The sequence below is a fragment of the Micromys minutus genome (assembly GCF_963924665.1).
Source record: "Micromys minutus genome assembly, chromosome: 1".
Lineage (NCBI taxonomy): Eukaryota > Metazoa > Chordata > Mammalia > Rodentia > Muridae > Micromys > Micromys minutus.
Window position 1 is genome coordinate 114,357,388 of NC_137969.1, and position 15,773 is coordinate 114,373,160.

A 15,773-nucleotide genomic window follows, 5' to 3' on the forward strand; every position below is an offset into this window, starting at 1 on the left:
AATTGACTCTGAGTTTATTGTGTAGACGTTTTGTGGAGTGAGAATTTACTGATATAAATTTGAGTGATAAATTATGAGTTTCTAGAGTTTTGATTTTGTCGGGCTGGTGGGAATTGTGACAATAAGCACAGGGAGCAGATGCAGGGAATATAAGCAGAGTTGGAAGCAGAGGGTCACAGGAGGGTGGCCACTGATGGGGACAGAGAGTAGCTGAGGGTAGTGTGGCATGGTGTCCTGAAACCAACCACTGCGTTTTTAATGTTTACTGCTACACTCTAACCACTAAGCCATCCTTGTCACCCCTATTTTAAAACAAAAGTGGGACAACTTTTACTTTACCATCTGCCTACTGAATATATGTTTGAAGAAGCCCATTTGTTTCTGTAAATTTTCATTCGGCCTGATTTCAGCATTCTTTCCACTACTTATTTTAGGGAACATTCCTAATCTTTTTCTGATTCCTGATCAGGTTGCCATTCCTATGCTTTTGAGCTAATTTTGGGCTATTAAGAGTTAAAGGTAAACATTCAATGGAACAGTACATTGCCATGTTCTTCTCTGTGCAAGTGATGAGCTAAGTCCTCTTTGGTACACTGCTTTCTGAGAAATACTGACTCTGGGTCTTGAGTGAACATAAAAATAAATTGTGGGCTTGTTTTAAAGTGGTGGTTATAAGATACAATATCTAGAAATAACCCCACATATCTGCAGTCACTTGACTGTTATTACCTCAACTTGAGTGCTTCACATTAAAATGTCCTTCTTTTCTATTAAAAAGGTTGTCTTCATACAATATATTCTGATTACCCTTTCACCTCTCCTAACTCCTCCCAGATACCAACTACCTCTCCACCCACCCACATCAATGAGTCCTCTCTCTCTCTCTCTCTCTCTCTCTCTCTCTCTCTCTCTCTCTCTCTCAAACAAACAAATAGGAAAACAAACCAGAATTTTTTACATGTCAAACTTTGACAAAGGTGTTGTTTCAAGAACCCTTCACACTGGAGATCATAAACAAATATCTATCCCCCATCTTATGTAGCACCAGGGACAAACCAAAGTACCACTACACCAAAATCCATCTTGAGGTGTAGTCCATTGGGATTACTTACCAGTATTAGTGAAATGTTACCTACAATATTGTGAATGATCTCAAAAGAGACACACCACCAGACAGCTTCCCCTCAACATTGACGGTGGCTTTCCCACAGCTGTGTAGCTGGAGTCCTCCCTTTGGTTAAACTTCTACAGTTTATATTCTATAGCACTCCCCTCTCCAGACCACAAGGCCACTACAATTAGGGCAGAATTACATATAACTAGCTGAATGGTCCAGGAGGGGTGGGCAGACACTCAGAATGATGGTCCAATGATACTCCCCATCCATTCTATGAAGAGCTGTCAATAAACAAACTTCATCCTGGGGGTGGGGGTCTCCTGCAAGTAGTCAGAGATTTTCGGATGAAGATGGTGGTTGTTATGCTAGGAAAACAGCATTCTCCTACAAGTGTCAAAACTATACTCTGAATCTTTAATAAATGTTATGGAGCAAGAAGAGGACTTAAACATTTCTCAAAAGAAAAGTAACACACATGATAAACAAGTAAGAAAATACTCATCATCTTAAATCAAAGAGCTACAAAGTAAATTCAAAAAAAGGCATTCCTTCACCCAGTTCAAGGTCAGAGATCATCAAAAAGGTGAACAAAAACAAGTGCTAGCAAAACTGAGAGGAAAGAGCAAACTGGGACAGGCATTTTCAAAAACAATAGGAAGTGTCCACAAAGCACTGGAAGTGGAACATTCATGCACCTCGAAGTCTCATTTCTGGGTAAATACCCAGGGAAGCAGAAATCAGTAGGCTGGGGAGATGTCTACATTGCCATGTGCTTTGCAGTACTATTCATAATAACAAAGCTAGAGAGACAAAACTGTACACCAATGGATACAGGAATTTTAGTAACGAGGAAAATAGGTGACAGATATTAGGTGGATAGATAGATAGATAGATAGATAGATAGATAGATAGATAGATAGATAGATAGATAGATAGACAGATTAAATAAAATAGTTGATATAAATAAGAAATAGATGTTAGTTGATAGAAATAAGAGATAGATAGATAGATAGATAGATAGATAGATAGATAGATAGATAGATAAATAGATGATACAGCATTTATAGTAATACTCTTCTAAAAGCAGGAAGTTTTACCACCTGCAGCAACATAAATGAACCCAGAGGACACTATATAAAGTGAAATAAGCTAGACATGGAGAGGCAAGAACCATGTGGTAATTTAGTAAACTCAACTATATGTGAAAAGTAGAAAAACCAATCTCATAACAATAGAGTACAGAACAGTCCACCAGCCAGTGTCAGGAGGAGACGAAAGGGCAGAAAAGGAGAATAAGCCACTGGATACATGAGTAGATCAAAAGGCTCAGCTAGTGTCAACTTGGTCCCCTATTGTACAGCATGGTGACTATAGTTAGTAACCAAGTATTTCAAAACAGCTGGGAGAGGATTTTAACTGTTCTCAACAAAAAGACATAATGAGCATTTGACAGATATGCCAAATACCCTAATTTGGTGATTCTGTGATACCAACATGTGACAATGAACCCTACAATTACAGAGCATTATCATTTATCTCTTAAAGAGATTCTGAAGGACTCCTACTCTAGAATATAGAAGACACAGAAAATGTTGTAACCTTTGTAACAAGTGTCCCAAGAACCTCTCACACAATTTATGGAAGTTACACCCCCCCCCCCAAAAAAAAAACACAAATGCTTAGCTGAAGGACTCCTTGGGTTTTCCCTGCAGATAATTAACAAAAAAGATTCAAGGAAGTGTTGAAGCTGGGAATCTCTGAAGTACCAACCTGTCTGCTATGACATGTGTATCTGGAGCTTTTCTGGCACATAAGCTGGTTCCATTTACGGTCACCAAATAGCCACAACAACCCTGATGAAATGTCAATGGCCTGAAAAACCATATTTCCCTTTTATTCTTCTAAGATACTTCTTGAGTGGCCAATTAGACTAGGAGACTCACCCCCGTACCTGAGTTGCCTGCATCCCTTGAGGGACAGATGACGTGGGAGTTGGGGCCTTTAGTGGTCAGGAGCCAAGCCACACAGCAGGAAGGCAGGGAACAACCAGAAGAACAGTAAGAAAGGAGCAGAAAGGGTACTGAGGGGCAACTCCCAATGCACAGGCAACATTTAATTTACTTTCTATAATTGATTTTTCACAGGATCCCTCCAAAGTAGACACTGTAGTTTCAAAACTAGCAGAAGCCTCTTGAAAAGGCAAAGAGAACAAAGAACTGTTTAACTGATCAAACTGTTATTATTTTCTAAAGTATTTTGCTCTTTACCACACCCTCAGAGTTACTCTTTCTGATAATGCTCTTATGGCAGTGGGCACTAGTAATAGTCATAAGTCTAATCAAGATAATATCCCATAGGCATACCTGAAGGCAAATGAAAAAGCCAGATCCAGGTACTACACTAAGCCCTCTAGAGAAATTCATTTTTACAATTCAGTTTACCTAGAAGCACTCTTGATATCACAATCTGTATTTATCAGGGTTCTCATAGGAACAGAATTGATGGGATAGATTTATTAGATTGGATTATAGAATGCTGTTTGAGTAGTTCCACCGTGACAGTCCACAAGTATTGATGTCTCAACAGTTCTAATCTGGTACTGAAGGCCTGGAGAATTCTGGGAGAGCTATTGGCCTTCAGTCTACATTGGAATCCCAAAGAAGTTGATTGTAACATTTGTGAATGATCACCATAGCAATAGGACAGATGAGCTCACCAGCAAGAGGAAAGGAAAGTAGGCAAAAAAGCAGTTTTCTTCTTCCATGTTCTTTGACTTGGGCTACCACCAATGCCACCCACATTCAAGGAGAGTCTTCCTGATTTACATAATCTGATAAAAATTTATTTATAGAAGTGTGCACACATTTTAGTTATAGTTGAATCCAGATGAAGTCAAGTTGACAATGAAGATTAGCCATGACATCTGTTGTGTTTGTGTGAAATGCCACCTCCCAGAAACTGTCAATCTCTGAAATTAGCGACCATGTGTGAAAGTAGGTGAGTTGCTTCATGAAGTCTGAACCATAGAATGATTGAACAGTGAGAACATTGTGCTCCGTGAAAATGGCAGTCACAAAGGGGCATACTGAGGCTCAGATGAGGGTCTGGGAACAGCCATTAGAAGACACAGATGTGGGAAGGGGATCCCTAAAGCTGGAAGAAAGGAGAACAGAGACTGAGTTTGGGAAATAGAAAGTTCTGGAACTGGATGATTACTCAACAATGTGGCCATACTTAATACTTCTGAGCTGATCATTTAGACATGGTTAAAATTTTGCTATGTATCTTTTTACCACATGAAAGTATGAATTCATTAAGATACAATCATACCAAACAATCTCATTTTCTTTTACATTATGTTTGTAAATTGGGGGTTGGAAGTATTCCATAGCTATTTATCTAGGATTCATCTAAGCATCTGACAGCTCTCATTATAGACAGGAAATGAACACTTAACTATTGGAAAGGTCAAAATTATTTGAGTGGCACGTGAAGGATCTAGGTCACTCACTGTGTGGCTTCTCAGTCCCAACTCATCCCTCAACATAAGTCTCTTATGGAGGAGTACATGCCTCGGGACTGTTAGGACATTTCTAGGGAGTTTCTAATGTGCAGCCAGAAACAGCTTTTTAAGACAGATGTTTAACAGAGAGCTGACTGAAGAGGTGTCTACGACATGTTCAGTTGAACCTTGGTAAGTAGCAGTCAACATCTCTAATCCCCCAACATAAGTTCCAAACCATGTACAAATCTCATAACATCCCTGAGGCTCATTTACTTACATGGAAAAATGAAAGCTGATCACCTAATTCCTTTAGCATGGCGCCCTCAAGATGCATCCAGGGGGTGGTACAGTTTCAGAATGTCCTTTTTAATATGTGAGCAGTGTGCCATTGTTTCTTTTATTCATGCATTTGTTAACACACATTTAAGCTTTTCCATACTGGGCACACTGGAAGCACAGAGTTTCCATTGGCACACTGAGATCAATGTACAGAATAAATATCTAGAGGATGATATTATTATCATTATTATTATTATTATTATATTTTTATAGCCAGCTTATAAGGTTGTTCTATATTTTCATTTTTTTGAAGCCCTTTGGTGCCATTTTCATGAAAATTTACCATTACCACCAACTGTATACAAGTGTCCTCATTTCTCTACAATCTAACCCAACTACTACTTCATATATATATGAAAGATATCCTGGCATTTGACAGATGCATGAGGCAGTGCCTCCTCCTTGGCTTGACTTGCATTTCTTGATGGACATTATGCTAATTGAGATGAGGTAGCTACAGAAAAAAAATGCATGGTTCCAGTTATATAATGGTTCCTAAGACTGTAAAACCATAGAGTCAGGAAGTAGGTGGCTAGCCACAGTTGGGAAGAGAAGGAAGTGGAGTCAAAGGTCATACAGCTTCATCAAGCAAGATGAATGAGCATGATTGGTTCACAGCGCCATGCAGGAAGCTAACAGTGCTACATTGTGTGTAAAGCAGATCCCTAACATAAGTGCTCTTACAATAATAAGATAGGGTTGAGAGTGCCCCAATGTGCAAATTACTTGAATGGCAATTATGAGGAGGAGAGTCTGGATCCACAGAACACAGAACCTGTATAAGGAGTCCAGCAGGCAGAGTAGCAGCCTATAATCCCAACAGTTAGGAGGAAGAAGAGACAGAAGGGTGCTGGGGGAGGCTGCTCAGCCAGAATCACAGAGCACTGGCCTTGGAAGAAGATAAATAATAAATAAAATTGAGAAGAATTGAGGAAGACACCTGAAGTCAGCTTTGTGTCTCCACACATGTGTGCACATGTGCATGCATACCTATAGGTACCCACACATGAACAAACAGTCTTAGATGCCCACCACACCCATGCCTTGTAACCCCCACAAAAACATACTATGTGAGATCCATAAAATAAAAACATAGGCAAGAGGAGAAAAGAAAGGATAGTGTCGAGTGTGGTTGTGAGAGAAGATTCTTAAAGAGCTAAGGAGAACTTTTACAAAGTCTTGGACAAGTAGGTAATGTCCTTGGATTACAGGGACAGGTCCACCTTCAGGACTGGGTACTTCTGACCAAAACAACAAAAACGAACAAAAACCAAAACAAAATAACCTAACGTCAAGCCATAGTGAATTAATTGGGCTGGGACAGTCTGATTGGTAATGAGATAAATAACCATCCTGGCCAGAATAATATTCTACTAAATATTTAGTCTCTCTAAATCCCTAGATTGTATATTCTTTGCAGATCACTTACTTTAAGAAAAGAAAAGCTCACCAAGAGACTCACACATCTGAGAAAAATTAACTAATAAAAACTTTAGATATGCTGCCTGGAAAAAAAAATAATGGCAACCAAGATTTAATGACAGAAGGATTATAGGTATTGTGAAGAAAAACCCCTCCATCAATGGTGTTAGCCCTGTCTGACAAGACAAAGGGAAAAAGAGAAACATTTGAGGGGCAAGAGACAGGGGAGGGGGCCAGATTGATTCCCTATAAATGGCGGTCCTAAAAGGCTCGCAGACCTGAGTTACTTCAGAAGGGTGAGCGGGGCATTGCCACTAGATACAAACTCATGACTCACGCTCTGCTGGCCTTTCAAAAGACTGCAGCAAACCAGTGTGCTGTCAGAATTACATTTTCCACATCATCTGAGCTAATACACCAGAGTAACGTGAAGCAGTCCGAATTAGGCTTTTGAAGGGGGTGTTCCAACTTGTAATTTTCAGGATGGGAAACAAAGCCAATTCTTTCCCTGTTGGTCCACTTCAGGAAACAGACCTGTGAGGGAAGGGTGCCTATTCTGAGCCTCTGTGTTCTTCATGAAAATATATTTAAATACCTTCCTTGGGAGTGGCAGTAGAGGGTCCTCATTTTTTTTTTAATGTCAGTGATCATGTATAATTAGATGTGGCGTCATTCTGAGGTAAACACTGGATTTTAAGTGGGACATTCTTGTGACGCTCCTGTGGCTTCGGCTGGATGGGTCTGGCTTCTGCTTGTTTGTTCTGTTTATTATCTGAAGTGGCCAGGCCAGGAAATTTAGGTGTCTCGTCCAAGATGTGGGATAAACTGAACATAGAACAAATACTTTTTGGAGTGGGTTTAGGGAGAAAAGTGCCCCTTTCTGCTTTTATTTTACCCCTCGGCAGAGTCATCCTACATCTGTCCAGCCTACGGGGCATCTGGAATGTTCTGTTTCTTTCTCGAACTTTAAACCAATGCCTGCAAAGACTTGCAGGGAACCGTAGAAGGAAGTGGATGTCTTGGTAAGAAAGGAAAATAGAGATTATTCCCCGAGGAACAAGATGCTCTGCTGTGATTTTTTTTAACAGGCTCCAAAAGCAAATACTCTGTCATCTCCTACCACTGTCCTCTCCCATGGGCTGTAGGCTGACCAGGACACATCCCTGAGCCCCAGGACATAGCCCTGTTAGACGTGGAAACAAGAAGATTCTGCATGTCTCTTCCCTCCCCACCCTGTGCCTTTTTCTACGTCTTCCAGCCATAGGCACTGATGGCTTTAATCTCTTCCTAGGAGGCTTTCCTGGCATGGAATGGGTTGAGGGAGAGGAGGGGACAGCGCCATCATTGTTCTTAGACAAAGACAGAGAAAGACAAGACAGAAGGGTGAGTCACCCAGAGGACAGACCAGAACCTGGCCAGTAATGCAGGGCCTGACATCCCAGATGTTACCAAAGCACCATCTCTCCCCGCACAAAAAATTGGATTAGTCACCATCCTGACTCCTAATGGACACACTCTGTGCTCTTTAGAGCTTCATTTACTGGGTTAATAGTACTTTGCCTGAGTTCCTTGTCTATGGAAAAAAAATGAAAGAAAGAAAAAAAACCTGTAAGAAGAAATATTCTGGGTGCCGTCCGCAGCCGCTGACGCGAGTAATATCGTATTCATCACAGACAGACCTCGGATCTCATTACTACTGAAGAGCTGCCCGGAGGCATCCGAGCCTGGCCAGGCCAGGCCTCTCATGTGGAACGGTTCAGGTATATTGTGAAATGATTTAATGCGATAATAATGTCCACTTTGCGAGATAGATTATGTTTTTTATAGTGGCTGATGGTTAATGAATGATACATTAGCAAACATCACTAAAACATTATGGGAGAATGCAGATGCTGACAGGAGGTCTTTCTCCCACCAAGTCTTGGCTCTCTCCCCCAGTGGTCTTGGGGCCACCCTCCCCCCTCTTCCTTGCCTAAAGATGGAAGGCAGAACTTACAAGAATCAGAAAACTTAATTTTATTTATTTATTTATTTAAGAAAAAGAAAGGAAGAATCCCAGCTGCGTGGCCCAGCCCCCCGCCTCTCCTCACCAGAAGAAGGCGTGAATACTAAAAGACATTCAAACGTGACCTGAAATATCTCTTCTTAAATCAAATGAGAATCAATGAAAGTACAAACCTGAACAAATACATTATATGTCGACCAGTTTATTAGATGAAGCCGTTTACCCTGATTTGATTTATCTGGCAATGCACAGCTCAGCTGTGAAATGAAGTAAACGGAGCCCATTCACCTCATTTACTGAAGCATCCTGGCCCGAGCATCGCCTGCTTAGGGGCCGCCAGCCATTCCATTACATGTCTCCCCTTGTGTCAGTTTCTCTGCTTTGCTTCCTGATGGTGCATAGCGTGGCCCACCCAACCCAGGAGGACAGCCATGGAGTAGGAGATGGGTCTAATTCTGTGGTTGTCCTTGTGGTCTCTGCTATTAGGTGATTAGGGACCCAGCAGGTGCTACCACGTTAAAGCTTGTTCACGCTTAGGTCAAAGGTAAGTGACCTCTCCTTTATAGCTTCCTTCTTTCCTTGGCCTTCTGTAAATGGGCATTGCTACATGGTCCTCTTCTTGTTGGTGTATTACAGAGAACAAACACCTGGCTGGTTCTGAGGACCAAACCATCATGAGTGGGTTCTTCATGGACAGTGGGAGCATGACACTGTAGATGTGATTCTCAGAGGACTTTTCTGATTCCCAGATCCACTGAGGTCATTACAGAAATTCAGAGAAGAAAGGGAGTAAAGAGAAGATGTGTTTCGCGATAAGGGCAATAAATCAGCCCCACGGCTGCTCTAACCCCAGTGAGCATACAACCTCATGAAACTAGATGTGGAGAAGACAGTTCTGCAAGAATTCCTACTTGTCTCCAGACTCCAGTGCAGGCCACACTGAGGCCCAGTGCAGAGAAGACCTAGGGAACAAACTTCTGCTGCATCCCCAAGAAATTCTGCCAACCCCCCCCCCACTTCAGCCTGGATGTGGTGACAGCCCTTGGGCTCTCTGCTGCACAACTGACCCTTTAACCTCAGGGGACTCCTAGGTGACATGGCAGGCTGACACACAGAATTAAAGATATGCTGTGCAAGCCAACTTGGGGACGCTAACAACTTCGGGAGGCTGGTAAGCTAAAAGAAAGAACCGCATTGAGAACATGTAAATGCCTCCGGGTGATATCTTACCCAAAGCAGATGGCACTGATTTAATTGAATTCACCTAGAAATGTTCCGTATGACAGGTACAGCAGGGAGTAGATGTCACCATCCTAAAACCCGGTAGTAACGGAAAGTCTTCTCTGTAGTTTGGGTCTAGAATGTTCCTCAAAGGTCCCACATGTTAAATGCTCGGCTTCTGGTCTGTGGCAACTTTGTTCCCCCACACATCGCATACCAAGCTGTCCTGCCTCACTGCAAGCCCAAAACAAGGAACCCAACCAACCACTGACTGAATCCATGAAGTCATTAAATTGTCCTTCCTTTTTTTTTTTTTTTAATGTGTCCTGCATATTTCATCTCAGCAGTAGAAAGCTGGTTGACAGCCTATGAACAAGGATGGATCCAGATTCCTACTGTGTTCCCAAAAGGCTACAAGGGGGAACAGTGGCAGATAGCTCTCAAAATGGATGAAGAAAAAGGGTTCATATAAGGAAACCCAAAACGGCAAGAAAGAAAAACATAGCTGCCATTCACAAGGCAGTGAGCAATAGTCACCGAGGTCTTCATGTCACAGAGGTCAGGGCATGTGACAATAGCTATTAGAATCCTGCTGGTAAGAGGGGGAAGGAGGAGTGAGAGATAGCAGGAGAGAGAGGGGTCCTTATTGGCAAAACCAGAGACAAAGAGGATAGGATTTTTGTTGGTGTTTGAATTAATAATGATAGCAGCATATTTGGAAATGTGGGAATAAAGCCAAAAGAGAAAACCTGTGATTGACTGTGATGCATTTCTCAGGAATGAGAGGTGTTGACGGCAGGGAGGTAGTGATTAAAGATGGAAGAAAGATGCCCCTTCATGACACCTGGGTCAGATTATAAGCCTTTCACTTTTCAAAACTTATTTGAAACAATATATGACAACAATAACAGAACAAAACAGAACAAAAATATGCAGTCAAAAATAAATGAAATTACAGCATACAGGCAGGCTGCGGCTTCCTCCTTTGGACTTGGATTTATCTTTGAACCTGAAAAGGCCTTGGGTGTAGAGTTAGAGAGAGGCAGACGTATGGAAATACTGTCCACTTTCCTGACCAGCTAGGTACCATCTCTGCTGTCTGCAAAGTTAGCTTTCCTTCACATGGCCCCACAGCTCTGGGCATATGGAAGTATCATACACTGTAAGAGGTGTGCCTGACTGTGAAGGCTGTGTACTACATTACAGCCAAAAGTAGAGAGAGAGAAAGAAATAGAGAGACATAGACAGAGAGAGAGAGAGAGACAGAGACAGAGATAGAGACATAGAGACAGAAACAGACAGAGACAGAGAGACAGAGAGAGGCAGAGAGACAGACAGAGACAGATAGAGACACAGAGAGACAGAGACACAAACCCAGCCAGAAAGCAGACAGACAGAAAAAGAAAGAGGGGGGTACACAGGGATACACGGAGACACAGAGAGAAAAGAACTAGGATCTAACTACTTCTCTGCAGGACAGACCCATAGTGACCTAATGTCCTTTCCTTGGGACCTATTTGCTAAAGGTTCTGCCATCTTCCAATGTATGCTGGTGGCCATGCCTTTAAAGAATATTTAGAGTTCAAACCAAAGTACTCTACTAACAATGTTCTTCTATACCTTCTTGAATATTTGGGACCTGTTTATACTATGGTCCTACATCATGAGTTTTCCTAACTCCTCTGTCTCTCAAAGTGTTATAGGCCCCACGTTTCCATTAAGCTTATGTTCTGAGTGCATGTTTGGAGTGTCAGAGAGTACATAGCCACATGTATGTGTGGTTACAACTCTGGTTATTCTGCATACACATTTTTATTCATCTTGCTTCTTATTTATTCTTCAAGAATTTTATACATGAATAGAATGTATGTTGAACATATCCAAGGATCATTCCCTCCCTGTGACTTCCCAAAGACCTTCCCAATACGTTTCCCTCCAAATCCATCCTACACATCTAAGGCCAACTTTAGCAACAATCCAACTAATAACTAATTATAAATTACATAGACAAATATTCTGTAAAAATTAATTGCAAACAAAAGTTACTTAAAACTTGAAAGATGTTTCTAGAATTTTACAACTGATATTTTGGATCACAGTGAGCCCCAGCTACGGTGGTTTGAATAGGTTTAGGCTCCATGGAGGAGGTGTGGCTTTGTTAGAGGAAGTGTGTCACTGTGGAGACAGGGCTTTGAACTAATATATATGCTTGATCTCTGTTCAGAGTGAAATCCAGTCCCTTTCTGGGGCTTTTAGATCAAGGAGTAGAATCCTGGTCCTCGAGGACCATTTCTCCCTGTGTGCTGCCATGTTTCCCACCATGATGATAATGGACTGAACCTCTGAAACTGTAAACCAGCCCTAATTAAATGTTCTTCTTTATAAGAGTTGCCTTGGCCATGGTGTCTCTTCATGGCCATAAAAGTCTAAGTCACTGGGTAATTGAAATAGATAGGGAAGCCTGAAATCAAGAGGACTTCTGTAATCTCTCCTTGCCTGGTTCTCCACTCTTCCAACTTTCCTTCCAGAGCGAGGCTCTAAATATCTTCCATGTGAAAACCTGTGCTGGCCACTATTGACTTTCATGTTTGGCTTGGACTTGTGTGCAGGCACTGACTTTGCCTATGTCTATGGCCCCGTGATCCTCAGATTCATGTCTCTCCCCCTGGCATACATTGGACAGTGGCAGCCAGACTTCTTCTCTAACCTCACAATCTAATGAGGTCACCTAGTGGCTGGAAAGCAAGAAGATGCCTAAATGTGTCCCAGTATGAAGCTCAGCTGAGAGGATACACACTTAGCTTGGGCCATACCCCAGGCTCCACCCCATGCATCATAATGAGCAAAATAACATAAAAAACGGGATCAGTTATATGGAAAGCTGTTTAGTGGAGAAGTCATATTCTTCTGCATGCATACAAATGCAGAAAGCACCTCCTCAGAGGAAGTACATGTCTCAGCTTTGTGACACACACTTAGTACACGGGATGAAAAAGGACAGTATCTCCTGAGCTTTCAATAAAGAGCTGTCTCTTATCTCTTAGGACCTTCCCTGCTAAGGAACACTCATGATCTCCTTCTATAGTTCAAGCAGCAGAGTATCTACAGTGATGCCTAACAAAGGGTGGGAAGTGGTAGCAGGCTGTTTCTGGACCTGCCGTGCTGGCTGCTATTCTAACTGGTCTCCTCTCCGATGTGATTTTAGTGCTGACATGAACAGCTGCGAGAGAGCTGTTGCCTATTGAAAGGGAAACTATACTACTCATCTATATTTCATTTCTTCTCTAACTCAAGCTCGTAGTAAGTCAACAGAACACCATTTGAGATCAAGTCAATTTTTGGTAACCAGACATTGAGGACTTTGTAGGATGCAAAGATTTATTTTACACATGATGTCAACACAGCTGCTGAACTTTACCAACAGAATATTTGTCAAATCATATGAAGGTTGAATAGATCTGGGCTATTCAAAAACTTCTTGGGTCATATAAAGAAAAACTTGTGGAAAGTTTCTGGCCTTGTTATGAAAATACTCATAACAATCTTTGAAATAAATATGGACCCAAATGTGCTGTCAGAAATTCCCCAAACATAAGGTTTAAACACCTAAATATCTTTATAAAATATTTTTAATATTTTGTATGTATAGGTATTTTGCTTGCATGTATGTCTGTGCATCACATGCATGCAGTACCCATGGAGGCCAGAAGAGGACTAAAGATTCCCCTGGAACTTTAGTTACAAATACTTGTGAGCAGCCATATAAATGCTAGGTATTGAACCCAAGCCCTCTGGAGGATCAACCAGTGCTCTTTACTGTTGAGCCATTTCTCTAGCCCAGGCATAAGCATCTTAACACCTGACTAAGTAATGCCACTCATAAAGCAAGTGCCACCTACCTTCCACTTCCATACATGCTCTCCTTTACCGCAGTATTTGGACAGAATAAAATTCGCTTTGAATTGTTTATATCAGCTGCCCATTGGGCACAGATTAAGCTAGGACCAACTCTTTAGTCCCAGTAGCTAACAAGATCCTGCTGAAGGGACCCAGGAGCCAAGATACCATGATGGTGACCCAGAATCCTCTAATCAAGACTATACAGCATCCACAGTTTCATTCACATTACAGAACTGCTGCCGTCCTGTGTTTTTTCTCTTCTTCATGTTCCCAGTGGTGTTATAGCACAGGAAGCATTCCCATGAGCCTCACATCAAAATCTTGTAACTTCCTGAAGTCAAAATATTTTAGTCCATTCAGTCTCTAGTGAGTGGATTCACCAGGGTTTCACGTGTGGTCACATTTGAACAGCTTTGCAAACCCTTGGCACCCCGAGGGTAAGAAGGCCTGCTTTGTAGATGTGAGGGCATATGCTCCATGACACTTCATGGGGTTGAGATGCATAGCCTGCCTCGTAGGCTTGAAAAAACTCAAGATATCTCTCATCTTTACTTAAAGATACTTTAAATCGAGGATCCTCTGTAAAGGCTTGTGTCTTAAATGCTCCACCCAAGCCCATAGTGCTGTTAGAAGGGCATAGGAGCTGAAAATATGGGACCTACTGAACGGGGTCTATATGGAAGTGTCCTTGAAGAGACAGTGGCATCCTAGACCCTTCCTGTTTCCTGGATGCCATGAGCTGGGTCACCTCTTGCCACATTCTCTCAACATGATGCACTGTGCTACCACAGACTCAATGGCTACATGACCATGGACTGGTATCTCTGAAATGTGGAGCCCAACAAACCTCTCCTCTTTTGTCACAGAGAGATGACTGTCACATCTGCATATATAACAAGTGCATGTAAGAAATATCCCAGTTTTACCAAGAAAGACTTTAGAAAGAAGAAGAAAGATTTCATGACACATTGATCAAAATGTAACATTCAAAGAGAAAAGGCACGGTGTACTTAACACCCCTATGTTAGTGTTCACACATCTGAATTCTGTGCTTCCCCTAGGCATCTTAATAATGAAAGGGTATTTAGCTAAATACAAGCTCAGCCTAGATTAAAGACTGCATGGTCCACTCTATCACAGACTCTTTGATAAAGACAAAAATAAATAGCAATATTCATGAACGTTCCTCAGAAGCTCCCTGACAGAGCTGGCTCATGTCTGCTGTGATTTTGTCCGCCACTCTTCTTCCTGGTGGATGAACTTCAGCCTCACTGCTAGAGTTCAGTGAAGCTCCATTTCAATAAACACAGTAAGTGGGAGGGGGAGGAAAGAAGGGAGAATGGGAAAGACTGGAGGGGGAGAGGGAGATGGGGAGAGACTAAGTAATTGTAAAGCTGCCACCACACAGTGCTCCTTCTATCCCATGTCTCCATCCATGGAAGTAAAAACAAACTATCAAAGAATAAGAGGTTATCCTTGGGTTTCTGTGACATGTACCTGAACAAAGTCCCACTTATCTCAGGGCCCTTACCAGTCCCCCCACCATGCTGGTGGGTCCTATACATTAAAGCTTTCACTATATGTCATTTTTTCAACTGCCTTGGTCAACAAGACCAAGACCCCATTAAACCTGTTCAATACTGAACTCAGTTTTGTAGTTTGTGACATTAAAGCTTAAGTTTCTGCAGTAGTGTGCTCACTTCTGAGTTTTAAGTCAAAGTAATAAGGTTGACCATAAGATAGCAAGAGAATGACTGTATCTAATGTGCTGTGATCAGTGCTCCACGGCCTCTGAAATCAAAGGCCACTAAACATGGGGACTTTGAGATTCGTTCCTTAAAAAAGGATATCAGAGAAAATATATCTTTTAATATAAAATAATGATAATATTAATAAAAGTTAAGAAATCTCATACAATTCCTGTTCTATAGCTATGTCAGTGGTGAGAATAATATCTCAGCCAGGACCCTAGAAAACCTTCACCTTTACAAAGGGAACTTGAATTTAGCTACGATTACTGGATATCCAGGCATGGTTTCTACATAAGATGATAGTCTTGCAATGTTCTCATAAGAAGTCATCTCTTTCCTCCACTATGGTATGAGAATTACCTCATTTTTTCTTCAAACCCTAGAGAGGGGAACAGATCCTGTCTTTCCCGGGGATGGGGGGGGTGTTCAGAAGAGGGTCTCTTTCTTGCTTTGTTTTGGTTCCTTGTTCTCTTCCTCATTTTTCAAACCAGGCAATGGAGCCTCTTCCTCAGA